The sequence below is a fragment of the Stegostoma tigrinum genome, chromosome 1, assembly GCF_030684315.1.
Source record: "Stegostoma tigrinum isolate sSteTig4 chromosome 1, sSteTig4.hap1, whole genome shotgun sequence".
Taxonomy (NCBI): Eukaryota; Metazoa; Chordata; class Chondrichthyes; order Orectolobiformes; family Stegostomatidae; genus Stegostoma; species Stegostoma tigrinum.
In genome coordinates, this window is record NC_081354.1 from 93,579,104 (window position 1) to 93,602,274 (window position 23,171).

The 23,171-nt window shown below is 40.7% G+C and overlaps 1 long non-coding RNA gene across 1 annotated transcript in view; it reads left to right on the forward strand.

The window, feature by feature from the left end:
* Positions 1–23,171, forward strand: part of LOC125452304 (uncharacterized) — a 168,966-nt gene that overhangs the window by 15,871 nt on the left and 129,924 nt on the right. Inside the window, exon 2 of the long non-coding RNA XR_007247528.2 lies at positions 12,565–12,678. This is a non-coding gene — a long non-coding RNA (uncharacterized LOC125452304). The remainder of the gene's footprint in view (positions 1–12,564; positions 12,679–23,171) is intronic.

Genomic DNA, 23,171 nt, shown 5'->3' on the forward strand with positions numbered 1-23,171 from the left:
GAAGGATGCTGTAGGTTGCAGAGAGACATAGATAAGCTGCAGAGCTGGGCTGAGAGGTGGCAAATGGAGTTTAATGAGGACAAGTGTGAGGTGATGCACTTTGGTAGGAGTAACTGGAAGGCAAAGTACTTGGCTAATGGTAAGATTCTTTGTAATGTAGATGAGCAGAGAGATCTCGGTGTCCATGTACACAGATCCTTGAAAGTTGCCACCCAGGTTGACAGGGTTGTTAAGAAGGCATACAGTGTTTTAGCTTTTATTAATAGAGGGATCAAGTTCCAGAACCAAGAGGTTATGCTGCAGCTGTACAAAACTCTGATGCGGTCGCACTTGGAGTATTGCATACAGTTCTGGTCACCGCATTATAAGAAGGATGTGGAAGTTTTGGAAAGGGTGCAGAGGAGATTTACTAGGATGTTGCCTGGTATGGAGGGAAGGTCTTACGAGGAAAGGCTGAGGGACTTGAGGCTGTTTTCATTAGAGAGAAGAAGGTTGAGAGTTGACTTAATTGAGACATATAAAATATTCAGAGGATTAGATAGGGTGGATAGGGAGAGCCTTTTTCCTAGGATGGTGACGGCTCGCACGAGGGGGCATAGCTTTAAATTGAGGGGTGAAAGATATAGGACAGATGTCAGAGATAGTTTCTTTACTCAGAGAGTAGTAAGGGAATGGAACGCATTGCCTGCAACGGTAGTAGATTCGCCAACTTTAGGTGCATTTCAGTCGTCATTGGACAGGCATATGGACAACATCGAAGGCCAAAGGGCCTGTACTGTGCTGTAATGTTCTATGTTCTATGTTCTAACTCCCTTCTCCTGTTTATGGACGTGATCTCCCAGCTCTGGATCCACTCTCCCTTTTCCTGGTCTAGACCCTCCCTCCGTTCCCTGCTGGCTTTCAGCACCACCTCCACCTCCTCCACTCAGAATTTGGCTCCGCTTTACAGACTCAGGACACTATCCCTTTCATCCATCATTCCCTAGCTACAGAGAAGTGATTGAGCAGTTGTAAAACTAATTTCCAACTCACCTGAAGTTTGTAAGATTGCAGAACTCTGACAATTCTCAGTGTCTTAAATGGAATGAACCAATAAATCAGGTAAAATACAAGATGATGAATGGGAGGCACAAATTCTAGGTCAGCTGTAAAAAGAAGTATAAACCAGGCCCTACAGAGAAGGATCTCCTTTAATTTTGTTCATGGGTTCTGGGCATTGTTGGTTCGGCCAACATTTGTTATCCATTCTGAATTTCCCTCCCCACAGTTAAGAGTAAACCATATTGCTGTGAGACAGGCGGCCAGACCCTGTAAGAATGGCAGATTCCCATCCTTAATAGCTATTAGCGAAGCAGACAGGTTTTTGCATCAAGTGACAATGGTTACATGACCACTACCTAGTTGTTTTTAGTCCAGATTTCTGTTTTCTCTGGGGTTCTGAAATTTATTCCAGTGATATTACCATTCGGGCAACTTCAAACAGGAAGAGATTTAACAAGGAGGGATAAGGAAAGGGCAGATTATCCGTTGCCTCTTCGCAGAGAGCCATGTCTGGTAGACGTGTCTATTTTACTGTCCAAGAGCTCACGAGAAAAAGTTTAAAAAGCCAATGTGAACTTCACTGGAGCGGTCTGGAATGTGGATTTAGTGTCACCACATCATGGTCCTTCAAAATCATTTCACCACAAATGCATAATCCGCCCTTCCCCCTGTGTCAGACAAAGTCTTGAATGTCTCTCTCATCAAAACACACTCATGAACAACAATAACACCCAACACTGTGTTTTCTACACTACTGTAGCTTCATATAGAAACAAACTGCCATAATATCTGCTTCAAACCTTTCTCATTACGCTTTCCATTAGACAGCAATACTACTGGCATCAGATAATTAATTTCCAGACTGCAGACTTATCAGCTCCAGCAAATGTCATAGCAGAATCTTAAATATCTCCATACTTTTCTCTATTCTCTTCTGTATTTTTGTTATCCCTCGTCGCCAAGTCACATCTTGGACTGAAAGAGCAACATTTGAAGTCACAGTCTTAACAAGCTTTTAATGAAGCCAGTTTTTCATTCATCTTGCATCATGTGCCATCTGGCTTTTTATGTAGAAAAATATCTGATGCCCAAGCCACCATCATACAAAGCTGAGGGAGGAGGTGATAACAATTACCACCAGCATTCCGGCTTGGATTGTATGGCAGTTATTTTTGTTGTAGACAACACAGCATTGCTGCTGACTCCTGATTGATCCAACCAGTCTCCTCAGTTATTATCAGGCAGTGTGCAAAAGACTGGAGCAGTTCTTGGTGATATATTGGCAGCTCAGCATTCTAGATGTAGTATCTACTGCTCTCCCTAGCAAGCTTTTATTTCAATTTCAATACAGTGTGGAGCTGGAGGAGAGCAGTGGATCAGACAGCATCAGAGGAGCAAGAAAGTTGATGTTTCGGGTTTATACTCCTTCATCAGGACTGGAAGAGGGAAGGGAGCTTGGAAAAAATAGGGGGACTGGGGCTGGGGGATAGTTAGGTGGGATTGTGGTAGATAGATGCAGGTGGGGGTAGTAGAGATTAGTCAGTGGAAGGGTGGGGTGGATAGGTGGGAAAGAAGACAGACAGGTTGGGTCAGGTCCAGAAGGCAGGGCTAAGAGGGAGGGTTGGACATGGGATGAGGCCAGCAGTGGGGAGATTTTGAAACTGGTGAAATCTATGCTGAGGACGTCAGATTGTAGTGTCCTAAGGCAGAATTTGAGGTGTTGTTCCTTCAGTTTGCATGTAGCATCATTGAGACACTAGAGGTGGCCCAGGATGGTCAAGTCACCAAGGAAGTGGGAGGGTGAGTTAAAATGGTTGGCATCCAGAAGGTGTTGTTGATTACAGCACAGTGAGCGCAGATGTTCCATGAAACAGTCAGTAAGTCAACGTTTGGTCTCACTGATGTAAAGGAGACCAAATCAGGGAACTTAATACAGTAGGCCGGGTCAGAGGATGCACAGGTAAATAAATCCCTGTTGGATTTAGAAAGATTGTTTGAGGCCTTGGATGGAGGTGGCAGGGGAGGTGTGGGGACAGGCGAACATCTCCTGCGATTACAGGGAAGGGTGCTGAGTGTGATCGGGTTAGTGGGGATTGAGGAGTGGTTGAGGGAGTCGTGCAGTGAGTGGTCCTCAAGAAATGCAGTTAGAGGTAGGGAGGAAATATCTCTTTGGTGGTGGGGGTGGATGGCAGATGGTGGAAGTGGCAGAGGATAATACGCTGGAAGCGGAGTTTGGTAGGGGGTATGTGAGGACTAGGGATACTCTTTCCTTATTTTTGTTGGTGGAGTGGAGGGTTGAGGCCAGAAGTGTTTCCGGTCAGGACCCGTCTTCAGAAATGGGGAAAGGAAGGGAGCTCAGAAATAAATAGAGAGGAGGGGTGGGGCTGGGGAAGGTAGGTGGGACGGTGACAGTTAAGTATAGGTAGGGAGTGGGGGGATTGGTCTGTGAGGTGGGAGGGGCGTATAGGTGGGAGAGAAGATGGACGCTTTATTTTACTTTGCTCCTTTTATAAAATGCAAAGGCCCTAAAAGTTGTTCTGCACTCTGTCCCACCAAGTGCAGTATCTGCTCATCTGCAGCTATAGTACCTGACACCACAAAGTATCTTGATCAGGAATTTCTAATTTTCATGTTCCTGTAAGGTGCCTATGCCACATTTGATGAACTCTGAATGTCCTTCATAGTTTAATACTTGAGCTTCCCATTTCACGTACCCCCAAAACATACCAAAAGTGCTGCAAACTTTCAGGGTTTATGTTAAGATCTGTTCAGAACTAAATCAATCAATTTATTTTAATTTGTATTTAATTGAATTTGTGATCACCCGTAAGACTCTAAAGCATGCACTTAAATGTCCTAATTGTATGTTAGAATTTGTTTCTCCTAGGCTCTTTCATTTCTATTTTCTTGGTTTGTCAAGGTCCAATAAATGTTCTAATAAGCTACAAATACTTGAGTCATAGAGATGCACAGCATAGAAACTGACCCTTCAGTTTACATTGCTAGCCATGACCAAAAACATTAAAACAATTCTTTTGGCGTGTTGGCCCAGTAGTTAGCACAGCTTCCTCACTGCACCAGGGCACTGTCTGTGTGGAGTTTGCACGTTCTTCCTGTGTCTGCACAGGCTTCCTGCGCGTGCTCCAGTTTCCTCCCACAGTCCGAAGTTGTGCAGGGTAGTTGTATTAGCCGTGCTAAATTGCCCAAAATGTCCAGGGACGTGCAGGCTGCCATGGAGGCTGCAAGGTTACAGAGAAAGGGTAGCGGGTGGGTCTAGCAGGGACACTCTTTGGAGGGGTTGTGTGGACTCGATGGGCCAAATGACCTGCTTCCACACTGTAGCAACTCCACGATTCTATGAAATTGAATAAAAAAGTCTAAATCGTACTCCCCAGAAATGTATTAACAACATCTGATAAAATTGGAAATGTTAAAAAATAGCTTTATGAATCTTTAAAAGCTCTATTGTATAGACTTCCATTCCAGATTTGTGTCCTCAGGATGCAGAAATGACACTACACTTTATTCAAAAGAGTGATATTCAGTCCATTGAATTCGATGAATAATTGTGAGTAGTGTATCTGCCATAATTTCTGATTTATGCCAGCAGTTGTCACCGTTCCCATTGTCAGCACACATTCTGAAGATTGTTCCTAATTGTAATGCTATATTTGTATGAAATGCTCACCAATTTTGCTCATATTAATTTGATCCAGGCTAAAAGATTGCAGATGGCTAGGATGCAGTAATATATATTTTCTGATACCTAGCCATTCGTTTCCTATTAGTAGAACTAACAATGACAACCAGAAAATCAGCTTAATATTCCTTATCAGTAAAACAACCAATTATGTAAATCCATTAGATACCTTCTAAAACATGCACAGACAGTTTATTTATACAATTAAAGCAATACTTATTTGGTCCAAGTACCGAATGCAAAAATGTTGCAGCTTGAGTAGTAATTGACTCAAACACACAAATTAACATGCTTCTCCCTAACAATTGAATGATGCATGCTTAAAATTAAATGGATAATTTGGACTGATGAAAATTTCTACCGAATACAATTTCCATCCTTAGGGTTTTTTTTCATTTGATTTGATTTCTTATTGTCACATGCACCTAAGTACAATGAAATGTTTTGTTTCGCATGCAGTACAAGCAGATCATGAAATACAAGGACATACAAATCATAGGATGATTGAACAGAGTGAGGCATACAAAGTTATGGCCGCCCAGAAGGTGTATAAAAAGCAAGATGAACGTTAGATTTGAAACTTGAGAGGTCTATTCAGTAGTCTCATAACAGCAGGGAAGATGCTGTTTTTGAACATATTGATGTGTTTGTTTAAGCTTTTGTATTTTATGCCTGACAGAAGAGGTTGGAAGAGATTATAACCAGGGTGAGAGGGGTCTTTGGTAATGTTGGTGAACTTGCAGTGGCAAGGGGAAATGTAGATGGACTGAATGGATGAAAGGTTGGCTTGCCTACGATTTTTTTGATTGGTAGAAACTAAGAAACATATGCGTTCTCAATGATTGGCTAATGTATCCAAAGTAGGCTCAATAAAATTGAAACAGTTGAAAGTTATTTCATAAACTTGTCCAAACAAAACAAAAAGAATAATAAATGGTAAACTTCATTACTTATAGCCAGATCTGTCTGCCCAAATGTCTTGGAGAATTTAACTCTGTTTCTCTTCACAAGATCTTAAATTTCCTAAGCTTTGGCTGCTCTTCTAAACTGTCACTGGTCTTGCCCAAGAAAGGAATTCAGATTTGGGTTTTTTATTTCAAGCCCCGAGGTATTCATCATTGAAACACTTCTCCTCTCTGCCCATGATGCCAAATGAGTTCAACAAGATCATTACTTCTTAAAAACCAAAAGAATTGTGAATGCTGTAAATCAGGAACAAAAACAAAGTTGCTGCAAAAGCCCAGCAGGTCTGACAGCATCTGTGAAGGAAAAAGCAGAGTTAACATTTTGGGTCTGGTGACCCTTCCTCAGAACAGATCATTGATTCAGTTTGCCTGAGCTAATGTCTATTCTCTCCAATGACATTGGTGCCGTCATCCCTGAACCATTCTGCTAACTGATCTCTCCACTGAGCCTTGTCCAAACCCTAACATATATCCTCCTTTCCCTGCAGCATCAGAGGTTTGCACTTGGTGACCTGATGTATTCCCTTTAAAAAAAATTGCATGGTTCCATCACTGGGAGTTAGGGAAAGTGCTCAACCATGCTTCAAGTTCATCTTCTAGCAATAACTAGTAAATCAATTTAAATTAATTTGAGAAAGATGGATTGATATTTTGGGCAAATATCAATGCCATCATAATTCTAGTGATGAAGCTAACATGTGATTCATTTCTCACTTTATTGCTCATGTACTACATTTTTTTAAAGAAATTAAAATAAAATCAATATGTTGTGCATACAATACTTCTCTTGTTTTCATGAATCTCATAAAATTTAGGTGTTACCTCATGCTCAGCATAGGCAACAAATTGATTTGTGCATTCGTGATTGATTGTGATACATATTGCCTACACAATATTGAATGTTAACTTTATTGTTTTAATGTTGCAAAACAATATGTTGGAAAATGTGTTGTTGTCCAATTTGTTGGAGGAATGGAAAAACAATATTTTTAAATGTAGAAAGTTTGCATAGAGGGACCCAGTTGACATGAATCAGAAAATATGGCAGTATGAGTCTGAACTTCTGGATGAAGAATGGCATATTTACTGTCTCTTTGGAACCTAATAGTTTAATCAAAGATCTGTGGTCTGTCTCAATTTGAAACTTATCTCCCATCAGAGTAACCTAAGAAATGTCCACATCCCCACATTTCTGCTAAAGCGTTTTTCTGTTTGTTTATGTAATGTTGTCCTGTTTCATAGGAACAGAACAAGAATGGATCATTCTGCCAATGGAGCTTATTCTGCCATTTGATATGATCCTGGATGACTCAACATAGGCACATTGAAACATAGAAATTAAGTGCAGCAGTAGGCAATTTGGCCCCTCGAGCCTGCACCATCATTCAATTTAATAATAGCTGATCATGTAATCTCAATATCCTAGTCCTGCTTTCTCTCCATACCCCTTGATCCTTTAGCTACGAGGGCCATGTCCAGCTCCCTCTTGAATATATCTAACAAACTAGCCCCAGCAGCTTTCTATGGGAGGCAATTCCTCAGGCTCACAATTCTCTGAGTGAAGAAATTCTTCCCCATCTCAGTACTGAGTGGCTTAACCCTTATTCTTAGACTGTGACCCCTAGAGCTGGACTTCCCCTAACATCAGCAAAATTCTTTGTGCATCCAGCCAGTTTAGTCCATTCAGGATTTTATACATTTTTATGAGGTCATCTCTCATTCTTCTAAATTCCAGCGAGTACAAGCCCAGTTAATCTAATCTTTCTTCATATGTCAGTCCTGCCATCCTGGGAATCAGTCAGGTGATCTTTTGCTGACTCGCTCAATGGCAAGAATGTCCTTCCTCAGATGAGGAGAGCAAAACTGCACACAATACTCAAGATGTGGCCTCAGCAAGGCCTTGTATAATGGCAACAAAACACCCCTCTTCCTATATTCAAATCCTCTTGCTTTGAAGGACAGCATGCCATTAGCTTTCCTTACCACCTGCTGCATCTGCATGCCAACCTCCCAGAGTCTACAGAATGCTAAAAGATGATCACCAATGTACCGGTATTTCTCGGGCTACATGCCTATGCGCTTTGGGATGAAGAGCATCAGGCCCTGGGGAACTCTAGGGTTTTAATTCCATTAATTTCCCCAATACCATTTCCTGACTAGACTTGAATGTCTCTTTTCCACACCATCACCCTTAGCCCTTAGAACATTGATAATAAAATAATTAACGTCCTCTACTTTAAAAGCATCCAAACTCTGAACTTCTACATAATCTGTGATGGAGAATTATGAAGACTCACTCCCTCCAAGTAGAAAAATTCTCCTGTTAATGGTCCTAAATGGCAGCCCCCTTATTTTTAAATTGTACATTCTGGTTCTAAACTCCCCATAAGACCATAAGACATAGGAGCAGAATTAGGCCATTCAGCCCATCGGGTGTGCTCCACCATTTAGTCATGGCTGATAAGTTTCTCAATCCCATTCTCCCACTTTTTCTCCGTAACCCTTGATCCCCTTGATAATCAAGTGCCTATTTATCTCGGTCTTAAATATAGCCAATGGCCTGGAGTCCACAGCCTTCTGCGGAAGTGAATTCCATTGATTCACTACTGTCTGGCTGAAGAAGTTTTTCCTTATCTCCATTCTAAAAGGCCCTTACTCTAAGGCTGTGCCCTCAGGTCCTACTCTCTCCTACCAACAGAAACGACTTCCCAACATCCACTCTGCGCAGGCCATATAGACTTCTGTAAGTTTTAATTAGATACCCCTCATCCTTCTAAACTCCATTGAGTATCGATCCAGAGTCCTCTAACATTCCTCATATGTTAAGCTATTCATTCCTGGAGCTATCTTTGTGAACTTCTTCTGAACCTGCTCCAGGGCCAGTACAACTTCTCTGAGCTATGAGGCCCAACACTGTGCATAATACTCCAAATGTGGACTGACCAGAGCCTTATAGACCCTCATAAGCATATCCTTGATTTTATACTCAATTTGTCTGAAAATAAATGCCAAAGTTGCATTTTCCCTCCTAACTACTGATTCAACCTGCAAATTTACCTTGAAAGAATTCTGGACTAGAACTCCAAAGCCTCTTTGTACTTCAGACTTCTGAATTTTCTCTCCATTTAGAAATTAGTCCATGCTTTTATTGTTCCTACCAAAGTGCATGACCTCACACTTTCTCACATTGTACTCGATCTGCCACTTCTTTCCCCACTCTCCTAACCTGCCCAATGCCTTCAGAAGCCTCCCCATATCCCTAAAACTAACTCTGTCCATCTATCTTTGTATCGTCTGCAAACTTAATCAGAATGCACTCAGTTCCTTCATCTAGATCATTAATGTATAAAGTGAAAACTTGAGGTCCTAACACTGACCCTTGTAGAACACCACTTATCACCAGCTGCCACCTGAGAAGGACCCTTTTATCCCTACTCTCTGCTTTCTGCCAGACAGTCAATCCTCTATTCATGCTAGCACCTCACCTCTAACACCATGGGCCCTTGTCTTACTCAGCAGCCTCCTGTGCAGCACCTTTTCAAAGGCCTTCCTGAAGTCCAGGTAGATAATGTCTATTGGCTCTCCTTGGTCTAACCTGCTCGTTATTTCCTCAAAAGAATTCTAACAGATTTGTCAGGCATGACCTCCCCTTGCTGAAGCCATGCTGACTTTGCCCTATTTGCAGTTCCAAGTATTCAGAAATCTCATCCTTCACAATGGGCCCTAAAATCTTACCCATGACCGAGGTTAGGGTAATCGGCCTGTAATTTTCAGTCTTTTGCCTTATTACCTTTTTAAATAGGTATGCCACATTAATGATTTTCCACTCCTCTGGGACCCTCCCTGATTTTAGCAATTCCTGAAAGATCACCACTAATGCTTCCATTATCCCTTCAGTGATCTCCTTAAGAATTCTGGGGTGCAGTCCATCTAGTCCTGGTGATATATCCACCTTCAGGACAGTCAGCTTTTCTAGCACTTTCTCCTTGGTGATAGCCACCATACTCAGCTCTGCTCCCTGACTCTCTCAAATTTTTGGGATATTACTCATTCTTCCATCGTGAAGACTGATGCAAAGTAATTGTTCAGTTCCTTAGCCATTTCCTTATTCCCCACTACTATCTCTCTGGTGTCATTTTCCGGGAGTCCAATGTCCACTTTTGCTTCTCTTTTGCCTTTTATGTATCTGAAGTAACTCTTACGGTCTTCCCTTCTATTCCTGGCTAGCTTATCCTCATTATTTAATCCTCTCACTCTTAATTTTGGTGGTTGCCTTCTGTTGGTCTTTGTAAGCTTCCCAATCTTCTGGTTTCCCACTGCCCTTTACCACACTATATGCTTTCTGTTTTGCTTTTGCTATCACTGACTTCCCTGGTCAGCCATGGTTGCCTCAATCAATGCTCCTGTGCCATTCTCCTTTTTCCTCGGGATGAATTTTTGCTGTGTCTCTGAATTACTCGTGGGAACTCCTGCCATTGCTGTTCCACTGTCTTTCCTGCTCTGCTCCTCTCCCAGTCAATTCTGCCCATCTCCTCCCACACGCCTCTGAAGTTGCCTTGATTTCACAGCAGTACTGCTCCCTCTGATTCTATCTTCTCCCTCTCAAATTGCAGAGTAAATTCAATCATACTATGATCATTGTCTCGTGAGGGTTCCTTCACTTTAAGCTCCCTTATCAAGTCTGCCTCATTGCACGACATTAAATCCAGTATTGCCTGTTCCCTAGTGAGCTCCAGCACGAGCTGCTCCAAAAAGCCATCTCGCGGACAGTCCACAAATTCCTTTCTTTGCAATCCATTACCAACCTGATTTTCCCAGACCACCTGCATGTTGAAATCCCCCATGAGCACTGTAACTTTGCCTTTCTTCCACACCTTTTTTATCTCCTGGTGTATCTTGCGCCCTAGCTCCTGACTACTGTTTGGAGGCCTGCATATAACTCCGGCTATGTTTTCTTTACCCCTGCGGCTCGTCAACTCTACCCACACATATTGTATACTATCTGACCATATGTCATTTCCGCTATTGATTTAATTTCATTTCTTACTAATCAGGCAACCCCAAACCCTCTGCCCACCTCCCTATATTTTTGATAAGATGTGTATCTTTGGATATTCAGATCCCAATCCCGAGCCCCTTGCAGCCACTGCCCCATGAAAAGGAACCCCTCTTTCCTGCATCACTCCTTTATCTTTGTGTTTATTTTTCTTATTCTCGTGCCCCTGTGCCAATTTGCACGTGGTTTCGACAGTAATCCGGAGATGATAACTCTTAAGGACCTTCCCTTTGATTTCATTCCTAGCTCCTGGTAATCCCTAAGCAGGTCCTCTTTTCTAGTCTTGCGTATGCTTTTTGTCCCAACTTGGGCCACAACAACTGGCTCCTCTCCCTCTCACTCCAATATCCTTTCAAGCTGGTCAGAGATATCCCTTACCCTGGCACCGAGCAGGCAACACACAGGACTCTCAATCTTGCTTACAAAACATGCTATCTATTCCCCTGATTATAGAATCCCCTACAATTACCACTTGTCTTTTTGCTCCCCACCTCTTGAATGGCCTCCCATGATGTAGTGGTCAGATGGCTCACCCTCCAGCAGCCCTTTTCCTCATCCACACAGGGAGCAAGCAACACTTGCTGTCAATGTCACTGTAGTTTGCAATGGATCATCCAGCTAAAGCATGTTACCTGCCCAGAAATCTCTGCTTAATTAATTAATTTATTGAGTTAATTAAATTTACTGATACTTCTTGGCTGTGTTCTTTTGCAAATTTTCAAATTTGCCTTGTTTGTTAATGATGTCGGCGCTGAAGCAAATCTTTGCCACAACCACCAATCGGCATTGTTGCCGCCCTCTGCTGAACCAAACCAGGGGAATATCTTACTTGCATCTATCCTGTTTATTCCTCTAAATATTCTGTAGGGTTCGATGCGACCACCTCTCATTCTTTAAAACAAGACAATTAAAACCAAGTTTGCACAATCTGTGTTCATAGGTCAGCCCTGCCGTCCCAGGAGCAAGTCTGGTGAATTTCTTTGGCAGTTCCTCTTTAGCAATAACTTCTTTCCTGAGATAAGCAGACGAAAGCTACACACTGTACTCCACGTGCAGGCAAAACAACCTGTTGTGCAATTGAAGCAAGAATTCATTGATTCCTTATTTAAATTCTCTTGTGATAAATGTTAACTGCCATTAGCCTTCCTAATAGCTTTCTGCATTTGCATGTTAGCCATCAGTGTCTTATTGACAAGGTCAGTCAAATCCCTTTGCATATCTACTTTTTCCAAGCTCTCATCATTTAATAAATACTCTGTATATCTGTTCTTACTGCCAAAGTGGATAATTTCACATTTTCCACTTATATTGCACATGTCATGTTCTTGCCCAGTTGCTAAGCCTGCCCAAATCCTCCTGACAATACTGTACCTCTTCCTAACTGTACACATTTCATATTCTGAATGGGAAATAGACCAGCTTTCTTCTACTGTCATCATGAATCTGATTATTTCTCACCTCAAATACTTAAAATGACCTAATCACAATCAACTCCTTTTAAAAAAAAATTAATGCCCACCAAAGCTAGTTAGCCAGTAAGGCTTGTTAAAAAAAATGTATTAATGGATTTTCTTGGTCTCTGGGAACTTTAATTAAATTCTGTTGGCTCAATTATAAGGTTGTTGGAGCTAAGATGTACATTGAAATTTGGCGTAGTCTCTTTTACACCCTGCTACATGAATACGATTTGGGATTCATGGGGATGTTGTCAATGATGTGTCTGACTACACAGGAACATTTAAAATTGATTCTTCTGTCTTTGCCTTGCAAACCTGATTCTATTTTATATCTTCTTCTTCTAGAATTGCCAAATTCGAACTCTCTGAGGTTCTTCTGCATTTTCAAAATGCTGCAGTGGGATTAGTTACTCAACTCGTGCTACTACCACCATGGGCTTCAGAACACCTCTGGCAGAAGTAAGTTTTCCACATTTCTTGATCCTTCTTTATTGTACCTGGATCCTATTTTTCTAGCACCCTCACTCCGTTTACCACTGTATCTCAGAATTTCAGCCTAAATGCTGTCAGATCCTTGTTATTCCTTAAGATACAGCTAGCTCTGAGATTCTATGAAAATATTTCAAACACTTGGGGACCTTTTTCAAAACATCCAGATCCAGATGCTGCTTCTGATACAGGTAATTCCATATTTTTGGCAATAGCATTTGAGATACTATCCTTTAACTTCAGACAAAAACTTTGATCCAACAAGACCAACTTGGTTTGAGGAATAGAAAGTCATGTATCCAAATCTTCTGATGACGCAAAGTTAGACAGCATTACAGACAGCATAGATGATGGCAGAACATTACAAAGGGCTACTAACAGACTGAATGGGAAAAACTGTGGCAGATGGGGTTCAATGTAAGCAAGTATGAGGTTGCATATTTTGGACTAAAAAAGGATTTTCACGGTACATTTTAGTTGGAATGAAATTAATTACAGTGAATGTCCAAAGAGGCTTGAGGTTTTAGTAGATATCTCTTTAACATTCCAAGAACAAGTGCAGAAAATAATCAATAAAACGAATTGAATGTTGTATTTTATATCTCAATGACTGGAGTACAAAGATGCAGAAGTTATGCTGAAGTTATACAAAACCCTGGTTAGATCCAGGGTCTAACCTGGAGTACCGTGGGCAGATCTGGGTGCAAAATCTGAGAAAGTAAATATTGGCCTTGGAGGGAGTACAGCATAGGTTTACAAGAATGATAGCTGGACTTCAGAGATCATGAGGAGAGATTGACTACATGAATTGGAATGTCATTTTGAGGTTGAACAGAAAGTTGACGAGGACTCTTCTGGAGTATTGTGTGTCGTGCTGGTCACCCTGTTGTAGGATGGATATGATTAAAATGGAGTGGGTTCAGAAATGATTTACTATGATGTTGCTGGGAATGGAGGGCTTGAGTTATTAAAATTGGCTGGGACATTTTTTCACTGGAGCATGGAGGTTGAAGATGACTTTACAGAGGTTAATAAAATCATGAGGGGCATGGATAAGTTGAATTCCAAACATGTTTTCCCTAAGGCAATTCAAAACTAGGGGATAAGAAAGTGTAGAGTTGGATGAACACAGCAAGCCAAGCAGCATCTTAAAAGCACCAAAGCTGACATTTTGGGCCTATTAGGCCCGAAACGTCAGCTTTTGTGCTCCTAAGATGTTGCTTGGCCTGCTGTGTTCATCCAGCTCCACACTTGGTTATCTCGGATTCTCCAGCATCTGCAGTTCCCATTATCTCAAAACTAGGGGACATATTTTTAATGTGAGAGGCAAAAGATTTAAAAAAAACATGAAGGACAACTTACTTACATGGAGACTAGCACATTTGTGGAATGAGCTGTCATAGGAAATGGTGATGGCAGGTACAGTTACAATGTTTAAAAGGAATTTGGATAAGTACATGAATAAGAAATGTTTGGAGGGATATGGGGCAAGTGCAGGAAGATGGGACTAGTTTAGTTAGGGAACATGGTCAGCGTGGGCTGGTTAGACCAACGGTTCCGTTTCCAAGCTGTATGATTCTATTATGCAAATTAGGCTTGTTTTCTCTAGAATTTCAAGTTTAACTGGTGTCTTGATTGCAGTTTTCAAAATGTTAACAGGAAAGTACAGGATTGATAAAGATAAACTATTTCCATTGTTGACAATTCCAGAACTAGGGGGCATAGTCTGAGAATAAGACCTTTCAGGAGAGATGTTAAGAGGCACTTCTACACACAAAGGGTGGTGGATGTTTAGAACTCTTTTCCACAAAGGGCAATGGACACAGGATGGGTTGTTATTTTTAAATCTGGGATTGATACATTTTTGTTAATCAAAGCTTTTAAGGGAAGTAGGCCAAAGGCAGTTTTATGGAGTTAGATCACTGTCCAGTCATGATCTCATTGAATGATGGAATAGGCTTTAGGGACTGAATGGCTTATTCCTTCCAATGTTTCTGAACAGGAATACTGCATGAGATCTGCTAATAATTAAAACAAATGTTAAAAATGCAGAGCAGTCAATGAGCATCTACATATGAAGTAGAGAGTGATATAACAATTCAGATTATAACCGGTGCTGAACTGTAGTTCTGGTGCAAGCTCACATTCAGATATTAACCATTTTCCTCCATCACATGAGATCAGTTACACCGTTTTATAATGTCTAGAACTGTGGTATTTGTTTTTTTTTTCAGTTCTTTTGTTGATTAATATATGCATTCATTTATTTTCAACAGCTACCTATGAATCATTAAGATGACTATGAATAAGGAAATGCCAGTACCTTGTTAGAAGGCACTAAATTGGGGGGGTTACAAATTACATCAGTATTAGGCTAGAGAGTGTTAATTGGGAGGAGCTGTTATTAGGCAAGTCTACCCTTGACGTGTGGGAATTGTTTAAAGACCTGCTGGAGAGAGTTCAGGACAAACATGCTCCAGTAAGGAGCAAGTACAAAAATTGCAAGGTAAGAAATCATTGGATAATGAGGGAGGTTGTGAATTTAGTTAAAAGCGAGATTAAAAAGAAAACATATATCTGGTTCAGGAAGCTAAAATCAGTCAGAGCCTGAAAGGATAACAAAGTGTGAAGCTGGATGAACACAGCAGGCCAAGCAGCATCTCAGGAGCATAAAAGCTGACGTTCCGGGCCTAGACCCTTCATCATCATATGAAGGGTCTAGGCCCGAAACATCAACTTTTGTACTCCTGAAATGCTGCTTGACCTGCTGTGTTCATCCAGCTTCACACTTTGTCATCTTGGATTCTCCAGCATCTGCAGTTCCCATTATCTAGGGCCTGTGAGGAAGTTAGTGAAAGTAGGAAATAATTATAGCCACAAAATAGGAGAGCAAGAAGGGCTATGAATTGACCTTGGCAAGTAGAGCTAAAGAGAATCCCAAGACATTCTATGCATACATTAAAAGCAAGACGATAATTAAGGAGAAGGTAGCACCACACAAGGATAAAGCAGAGATTTTGTCCTTGGAGGCAGAGGACATGGGCAAGATCCTAAATGAGTACTTCTGCATTGATATTCACACAAGAGAAGCGTATGGAGGATAGTGACATTTGTGTAGAGCATGCTGAGATGCTAGGTCACTTTGAGATCAAGAAGGAAGTGGCATTGGCTCTCTTGAAGAGTATTGCAGTGGATAAGTCCCCAGGGCCCAATGGCATCTACCCCAGGTTTCTGAGAGAGGCAGGAGAGTACATTGCTGCAGCCTTGACCAAGATTTTTGTATCTCACTAGAAAAGTCCTGGAGGATTGGCGAGTAGCTAATGTTGTTCCTCTGGTCAAGAAAGGAAACAGGGGTATTCCAGGAAACTAGAGACCTATGAGTCTCACATCAGTTAGTGGGAAGATATTGGAGAGATAGGACTTGCTCGTATTTGGAAAATCATGGCCTAATTAGGGACAGTTAGCATGGCTTTGTGCAGGACAGGTCAGATCTTATTAACTTGATTGAATTTTTTGAGGAGGTGCTAGAAATGATCGATAAGGGTAGAGCAGTGGATGTTGTTTACATGGATTTTAGTAAGGCTTTCAACAAGGCCCCTCATGGTAGGTTCATCCAGAAGATTAAGATACATGGGATCTATAGTGACTTGGCCACATGGATTTACAGCCGGCCTGTCCATAGAAGGCAGAGGGTAGTAGTAGAAGGGTGGCCCATGACTAATGGTATTCCACAGGGATCCATATTGGGACCGTCATAGAAATGTACAGCATGGAAATAGGCCTTTTGTCCAACTTATTCATGCTGACAGGATATCCTATTTAAATATAGTCCCATTTGCCAGCATTTGGCCTGTATCCCTCTAAACCCTTCCTATTCACATACTCATCCAAAACCCTTTTCAATGTTGTGATATACCAGCCTCCACCATTTCCTCTGGCAATTCATTTCTTCCACGCACCACCTTCTAAGTGAAAAGGTTGCCCCATAGGTCCCTTTGAAATCCTTCCCCTCACACCTTCAACTTATGCCCTCTAGTTTTGGACACCCTCATTCCAGGGAAAAGACTTTGTCTATTTTGCCCAGCCATGTCCCTCGTAATTTTATAAACCGCAATAAGGTCAACACTCAGCCTCTGTGCTCCAGGGAAAATAGCCCCCGTCTATTCAACTTCTCCCATTAGGTCAAACACTCCAACTCTGGCAACATACTATAAATCTTTTCTGAGCCCTTTCAAATTTCACAACATCCTTCTTATAGCAGGGAGACCAGAATTGCACACAGCATTCCAAAAGTGGCCTAAAAAATGTCCTGTATAGTCATAACATGACTTCCCAATTCCTACACTCAGTGCACTGAACAGTTAAGGCGAGCATACCAAATGCCTTCTTCACTATCCTATCTGCCTATGGCCCTACTTTCAAGGAACCAGGAACCTGTACTCCAACCTGTCTTTGTTCAGCAACACTCTCCAGGACTTTGCCATTAAGTGCGGGTGGTTTGTAAGTTCGCAGACAATACACTGATCATTGGAGTTGTGGTTGGTGTAGAAAGTTGACCAATGATGCAGTGGGATATAGATCAATTGCCGATATAGGCAGAGAAATAGCAGATGGCGTTTAATCTGGGTACGTCTGAGGTGCTGCATTTTGGCATATCATGTGTAAACGAAAAGTGCACTGTTAATGGCACGTCTGTGAATGACATTGATGTACAGAGGGAACTTAGGATTCAAGTCCATAGCTGCCTGAAAGTGACCAAGCAAGTAGATAGGGTGGTAAAGAAGGTGTATGGCATGCTTGCCTTTACTGACTGAGGAATTTATTATGAAAGTCAGGATGGCAGCTTTATAAGGCTTTGATTAGACCACACTTAAGAGTATTGTGTTCAATTCTGTTTGCCACATTACAGGACGGATGTAAAGACTTTGGAGTGGAAGCAGAGAAGGTTTACCAGGAAGTTGCCTGGATTAGAGAGTATGGACTACAAAGACAAGCGAGAAAAACGTGAATTGTTTTCTTTGGAATGGCAGAGGCTGAAGGGACACTCGATACATGTCTATAAAATTATGAGATGCATAGAAAAGGTTGAAAGTCAGAATCTTGTTCCCAGATATAAAATGTCTAAAACTAGGGGCGTACATTTAAGATGAGAGGCAAAATGTCCAAAGCAGATGTGAGGAACGCATTTTTAACAAAGAGAGTGGCAGGAGACTGGAATGCGCTGCCGGGGTGGTGGTGGAGGAGGCATATACAATGGGAGCGTTTAAGAAACTCTTCAATAAGCACATGAATATGGAAGAAATGGGGCGATATGGACCAAGGGCAGGTAAAAGGGATTAGTTTAATTCAGCAACATGTTCAACACAACATCATGGGCCGAAGGCCCCGTTCCAGTGCTGTCCATTTGTATATTCTACCAATTTATATGGAGTTGAATGAGAATTTGAATCAAGTAATATTTCTCTACATGTGCTTTGTAATCTCTACATTTCAAAACACAGTTTGCATTTCTAAACCTGATCGCCATACACATTGTCAAAAATAAATTTAAGTTTTGGATCTGCCACTAGCATAATTGATTATTAATTGATATCAGAGCAAAGATCATCGTAGAATCATAGAATCCCTTCGATGTGGAAACAGGAGAATGCAAGTATTTTTAAAAAAAACTGGCTGTTACAGTGCCATGCCTACTTCCGGACCAGAAACCTGGGTCTAAGTCTCACTTGCTCCATAAGTGTGTTGTCGTGTATTTGAGAAATATCTGGAAGAAAGTGGTCTGCTCAAGACTGGAGGAAATAAAAAGAACTTGCATAAACGTGCCACTCCTATCAAACTCCAGCTTGACTTTTATTTACCCCAGAGGGCTATTTTTAAGACTGTCAATCAATCAAAATTTACTGGATTGGGCAGTGGACTAAATGTTTTAGAATATTCGTTTTTAAATGTTCCACCACCGTGGCTATATCTTCAAGCAGTATCATTTTCAGGAATAGTCAAGAAATTGGCACAAAACTTAACCATTTTTCTCCTGTGACAAGCAAAGAAGGCTGCTTGATTCCCTCCTGGGGCACCTGGCACTGTTTCAATGACAACTGCTTTTTTGCAAAATTTCTGCCAGTTTGTTCCTTGCATCGGTTGTGAATATTCATGTATCACTTCTCAACAAAGTGTTAATCCTTTTAACCCTTTACCTTCTGAAATCATGCCTCATGTTTTTACAGACTCTGGGGGCTAAATTAGACAGCCCTGAAAAGTGTCTCCATGTGCACAATTTCCCTGCACCTGGGTACTATGCTGCAGGCTGCTGCCAACTTTGTGTGCCTACTGATTACAACAATTGTACTGAGCTGTCACCGCTTCATGCACTGCTGACTGGCTGCGTATCTCAGCAAGGGGAGGCAGATTCATAAGAAGTTAGCAGGACTTTAAGCTGGACCGCCTTCTTTACAGTGAAATAAAACAACGGAGATTTCATTCTGCAAGCCAATCTGACATAGAAAAGACAAAATAATGGCACAAGAGAAAGAAAGTATATCACGGTTCTTTGACGTCCTACTGAAGAGCTTGATGCAGGAGTTTCAAAGGGGAGAGATTTGTTGTATCTGTACCTCCTAGAAAATGTACAATAAACAATGGGACCAGGCCATTTTGAGAATTCAACGGTTGCAGGGCTGCAGAAAGGTCAGTGGCCTTACACAACTCGTCTAGTGCAGAAAATTAATTTTAAAAATTATATCACACCAACTGTATTCTGAGTCTCAGATACTGCTCAATGCATTATATTCCAATCTCTTGTCCAATGCCAAACTCCAGCAATCAGGAATCTTACACAGATTTAAAAGTTGTACAATATATTTAAAACTGCTGTTACACTAATCCCAGATCTCACAGTTTACACACATCATCAGTTCTTGATCTAAGACAGCCGAGCAGTTTGCACAAAACTCAGATACACTTCCCTTTATCTTGTGGGGCAGAGTGAAGCAATGCCAGACACAGTAGAATCTAGTTCCTAGTTGCAATTTCTTATTCCCAAAGAAGAAATGCTGATTGCTATCACTGGAGCAGCCATTTCTGAAGCTGATAACTGTATCCTCTAATATAATACATTTTTTGCATCTCATATGCCCTCATCTCCGGAAGCAGAACTTCTTCAAGTTAGAGGTAGATACCCCAAAGTGACATTGAAAGCATGAGTTTCAGGAACACGTTCAAAGCTAAGTCAGCTGTGATGTCAGTTTGTCTCGTGAAGATACATAAACTAAAGCCAATTGTGTTGCATGAATGCCGATGTTTACTGGAAACCAGCCAGATACAGCCATGCTGACTGAACAAGAAATTTTGGAATTGAAACAGCGACTTTTACTAAGGTTTGAGTATCTATATGTTTTTGTTATTGAAGGTAACAATGTTGAATCTATATTTCTAATATTTGAAATTAGACCACTTTGCATAGTAATTACATAATGTTAAATAGTTTGTGATCTTTTTCCTTTTGTGCTGAATAAACTTTGATATTCTTTCATTAAATGTACATCCACAAATACTGTAAATACATGCGGTTATGGACCACCATGGAAATGAAATTACAAAAATAGAATTTATGGTCTGTCAAGCCAGGTTTCACTCTGGAAGCTAACTCACAAAGTGTTCCAATCAGTTGGGATTGCAACCCCTTCCTGAATTTCTTGCAAATTATAGCCCAAAATTTTAATATGACAGATAAGTAATTCATGGCTTAAGACATATTTTTCCAAAACTATCAACTTCCTTTATCATTTTGTTCTGTTTCAAGTAGGCATCACAGCACCTCAGGTCAGTTTATTCTTCCCACAATTATGTCCCTCTACTACAGGAACCTCCAGCATCGCTAACTTATAGGGAACAGCATCAATTATTTGAAGTTTTCCCTGGCTCCATATTAAAGATCAGAGTCAAGATATTGATTAAGCTCTTCTTCCATTCATTCTCCAGCAGGAATCCATTATAGCAACATCAACATCAATCATATATTAACAAATGCAACTTGTGGCAGTCTTTTGACAGACTCTGTGGTTACATTGAGGAGGGATGGTGGCACCATGATGCCCAGATAAATACAGACATCTCAGTTGAAATGCACACCACACTGATCCCTGCGATCAATTCATCTGCTGTTGTCATTAATTGATAATTTTTCAGAGAGTAAATCTTTGTATCATGAATGATCTGGAAATGGTTTATTTTGTTGAAATGGTTTCTTTTGTTAATCTGATCATGTATTCAACTTTCCTATTTAGAGACTTTTTAATAATGCTGTTTATAACTTTCTAAGAAGCTAATGACTTTTACATTTTAGCTTTTGCAAAAAAGACAAAGAAAGTATCATATATTTTTAATTCTGAAAATGCACATAGTGTTTTGATATTATTTTGTCGGTCTTTGCAGGAATATTAACAATTTGATCTCACTAGTCCTTTGGTTTCTTTCATTGAAAACACCCCACAGTCAGTAACTGCTTCGAGAGCAAAAATGCTTGACAGACAGCTTATCAACACCTTTAGATATCACATCTGCAGCAATTAACTCTGATTGCTTTTCATTAAAATGTGTGAAATATTTCATCTGAGCGGGACAGTAGGTTAATGAAGCAAGAGCATATGTGCTTGGCCTAGTGATTGGCCAACCATGAACTGTGAAAATGTGTGCACTTAAAAAGGGTGCACTGTAAAATTAAAATACCCAAACCATTCTACCTTTAGCTTTACCGTAACTCATTTTCTGGATTCTACCATCAGAGTAAGATAAAGCATATTTTGTAATATATAACTGGGGAACCCCTATAAGGACATCACACTTTGAATCAGGCATTTCAAATGTAATCACATCACATAATGTTAAGTTGATGACAATTATGATCTGTTCCCATGTGGGAAAATGTGATATTCTGACCTGAGCAATCCTGAAGTAGATCCCAATTTCCACTGCCAATCCCTAACTAGCCTTTTCTTCCAATTTGATATTCAGCAAAGATCAAATCCATTTTATTGAACCTACTCCCTTTGGCTGTTCACATTTTTATTATCCCAACACTATCAGAGGGGGTTTTGCCTCTGATTGCAGTGTTCTGCCTGCAAAGCTTCAGCCAAAAAATCTTTCCAACCATCCTTGTGAAGGGACATGAAAATGGAGATGATCTTGTGCTTTCCTGGATGCCTGAGCAGCAACTAACCTTCTACTGACAATACCAAGCTGTAGGATTATTGTGTTCTGATTGGGCCTGCAGCACAGAAACTTCATTAATTTGGGCACCTGTCTGCTGACCTTTGATTGATTCAACCTAGCAATTACATGGTGAGAGTCTTCTCTTCCTCTTGCCTGCGATAGCCAACTACAAAACTCCACAATGTCACAAATGTTCCATTCTGAAACTTCCCATCCCATCTTTCAACTTGGCGTGGCCTGATCAACTTGAAAAAAAAACAACAAATTACCACTGAGACTACAACACAGTTGACTAAATCCAAATTTTCCTTGAATTTCTTGCTGTGAAAAAATTTTCATGGGCTCTGTCATGAATATTTCAATGTAAGTGACTGCTTGCATGCTGCTCTAAATGATGCAGCTTCTACTTCTTAGATTCATACTCTCTCATGCTGCATAGTTCTGAATTATCCTCCGAGCTGTAATGGTCATCTATCATTTCTTTTTCCTCTTTGAAAACTGCAGCTTTTTGAAATGCTCTTCTGGACAATTTTTTTTCCATTTTTCTCAGAAATTATGTCTTTCTCACCATTACGTGAGATAACATTCATCTTCGTCCTAAGCTACGTTATTCTCCTTCTGGACAATGACTTTTATTGTCTCTCAACAAACCTGGACTACTGCAAATCCTGCTGAGCAACACTAACCCTTTCCAGCATCACAGGATACTGCCATTTATGTTTCTCTGGCATACTGCAGTAAATTCCAAGGCTCTTGAATGTCAAAATTTTCTTTAACTTCCTTTCAGAACTACGTTGTTTGCTCTAATGACCTTAATACCTGTGATATCCTTAAACAATGTGTCTTTGTCCACTTTGTCCACACTGGCTAACTCTGATATTCTGTGACTTCTAATTCAATATTTATGTTTCTCTTACTTTCAATCTGTATTCATTTTCTCATTGTCAAATGGAATCCAGATCAGGAGCCTTCCCAGTGTTTCTAAAATATTGAAAATCATGGAACAGCATGTATAATATTAGATATGCTTCTTAGATTGGACAATACTTGCTAAACAATCCTGAGTATGTAATTTTGCTTTGCTAACAACCAGTTTAAGTTTATCAGAAAGATTTCCAATTTAGCTCACTTATGCATGCTAACAGCAATGCAAATCCAATTGTAGTATATGTCTTTCCCAAGAAGAAGGAACATGCCCAGGGACTGGACTATTTTTGAATTCAGCAAAGGTGTTGGGGACAATATTTCCAATGCAC